The 2,747-nt window shown below is 39.5% G+C and overlaps 1 non-coding gene across 1 annotated transcript; it reads left to right on the top strand.

Moving 5' to 3' along the window:
• Nucleotides 1-1,055: 1,055 nt before the first annotated feature.
• On the top strand, nucleotides 1,056-1,164 carry LOC117797033. Its single transcript, XR_004621846.1, has one exon. It is a non-coding gene; the product is annotated as a U6 spliceosomal RNA (small nuclear RNA).
• The last annotated feature ends 1,583 nt before the right edge of the window (nucleotides 1,165-2,747 follow it).

The following is a 2,747-nucleotide window of genomic DNA, read 5'->3' on the forward strand; positions in this document are numbered from 1 at the left end:
ATCAAGGCTTTATGACTTTTCCTGTCATATCCATGGATTCGTTAGGGGTGAAGCATGACTTAGAAAGCCAGTATTAGACCATGTTAGTGTGTTCTGAACCCAGATTGAATAGATGGAGTGGTGGGACAGTTTCCACTGGAAGCCCCAGCTGTGCTTAGAGAAAGCATCCTTCCTGAGAGAGGAATTCATGAGAACAAAGCAAAGGGAAATAGGTAAGAAGGAAAGTGGTGGTGGCTGATTTCCTGGTGCCCTGCACCCCCGTCAGACATCTGGGGTTCAGAGGTGAGATGGTTGCCATGTGTAACATTTGTGTTTGGATTGAAATACGAAGAGAAGCTTCCTCTGACAGAATGTAAGTCTGTTTGGCTGCAGGCTTGACAGTGAGGTCTGCATTTGCCAGCATGATTATATGACAGACATTTCCTGTAATTCCAGTGAGTGAAATCTGCTGCTCCAAGGCTTCTATGAAATACATTTAAAGCATGTGACAAGCGTTTTATTTTATAAAAATATGTTGGTAATGCTTTATTGAAATTAGCAGTACTTTATTTTCCGCGCCTTCTCTGGGTATATCAGATTAAATAAAATGTCTTTTAGTAAAAGAATAACAAGTATAGTTAAAAGTCATTTGCTATCTGGGTAGAGCCTTTTGATGTAATTCCTCCAAATTGAAAGAGTGAATGTCTCTCACTGGGAAACAAATCCATTAGCAAGACATGTGATTTCCAAATCTTTGTTTCCAACAAAATTAAAGAAAAATCCTAACTGGCTTCCAGCTGATCCTTAAGAATAGTTTTTCATAGACCACTGTGAGATTTTCAGCATGTAACTTGTGTGCATTATAATAAGATATTAATTTCTATGATAAAATTCCTTTTCTTGCTTCTATTTATTTATATGAATGAGCTTTCAGCACTTACTTTTATAAAAAGAAAAATAACAATAGAATTAATCTTATTCCTGAAAATTTCTCAAAATGAGTAATATTTATCCATGGATTTATGAACTAACTAAAATAAAAAAATCACGTTTATCTCATTAAAAAATGCCTTTCTGTGCTCGCTTCGGCAGCACATATACTAAAAAATTGGAACGATACAGAGAAGATTAGCATGGCCCCTGCGCAAGGATGACACGCAAATTCGTGAAGCGTTCCATAAAAAAAAAAAAAAAAAAAAATGCCTTTCTATGGGGCACCTGGGTGGCACAGCAGTTAAGCGTCTGCCTTCGGCTCAGGGCGTGATCCCGGCGTTATGGGATCGAGCCCCACATTGGGCTCCTCCACTAGGAGCTTACTTCTTCCTCTCCCACTCCCCCTGTTTGTGTTCCCTCTCTCGCTGGCTGTCTCTATTTCTGTCAAATAAATAAATAAAATCTTTAAAAAAAAATGCCTTTCTGATACAATTTTACTATTCACGTCTGGGCAGTATTTATCAAAATCTGTCATATATTTAGATTTTTGATAAAATTTATACTGGCAGTAATTATAATAATAACTTCATGAGGGAAAAACTACCATCTAGAACCTTGTGGTCACAAGAAACAAATCAATCTCAAATAATGGACATTGGTTATTGCCCAGAAAAATAATGGCTTGCTTAATAAAAGCAAAAGAAACATTACATTGTGATCAAATTCTGAGGAAGAAGTAGAATAGAAATCCAACTTCTAAGTAATAAAAAAGAACAGTGGGAATTTTGACCTGCTATAGAAGAGCTTTTCAGATGTATTTTAGATGTTGGGCACCTGTTGCCATAGAATTTAGAGTTTACTGTATACATATAAAAAGAGTGAATTAACAGTTTTATTTTAAAATGTCAAAAGTTACATACACAGGATTCCTTCTTTTTCATCTAAAAGTGATAATGAAATATTTTGGGTGTCAACATAAAAATGTGTAAGGGTCACATAGTTTTTCAAAATTCTTCTAGGTGTACATCAACAGCAACAAAAAATGGAACAAAGTGACTTAGACCATGTGCCCCATGCATCCCCGGAGGTGTCAGGAGAATCACCTTCCCTGGAACTGTCTAGATTCCCAAACCAAAATCAGAAAATACTGGGAAGGGGCAAAGGAGATTGGCTGATGCAGAGGCAGGTAGTCAACAAGTATAAGAGGAGAAACCATGCAAAAGGTCAATAAAGTCAAGATAATATCTTCCTCCTCCTCCTCCTCCTTCTTCTCCTTCTCCTTCTCCTTCTCCTTCTCCTTCTCCTTCTCTTCCTCCTTCTCCTCCTTCTCCTCCTTCTCCTTCTCCTTCTCCTCCTCCTTCTCCTCCTTCTCCTCCTTCTCCTTCTCCTTCTCCTTCTCCTTCTCCTTCTTCTCCTTCTCCTTCTCCTTCTTCAATATGGTGTTTATGTGCTTGCTCGAAGGCAGAAAGGAGGAACCACTGGTGATGGGGTCTAGAGGTCCAGTGCAGAGATCCTGGGGGAGGAGGGGAAGAAAAGGGATTTAGGCAGACAGTGGGTGTGTGGCTTTGTAAATAGGTTGTGGCAACTGGATCCGACATCCTTGAACCTGAACTGCCTGACAGACAGGCACAGCTGTTTGCTGCTAAGTGGAGTCTCGTGGGGTTGCTGTGGTCACAGAGCAGTTTTTTCTGTGGAGTCTAGTCACAGCTTTACCCCAAGCTACCTGAGCACAAGACCCATCTGTTTAATCATTTTTAAAAGGATATTGTTTAAAGGGTACAAACTTCCAGTTTTAGGAGCGATCGGTTCTGGGGATCTCGTAGTGTACAGCATGG

This window comes from Ailuropoda melanoleuca, chromosome 17 (assembly GCF_002007445.2).
Source record: "Ailuropoda melanoleuca isolate Jingjing chromosome 17, ASM200744v2, whole genome shotgun sequence".
NCBI classification, from domain to species: Eukaryota; Metazoa; Chordata; class Mammalia; order Carnivora; family Ursidae; genus Ailuropoda; species Ailuropoda melanoleuca.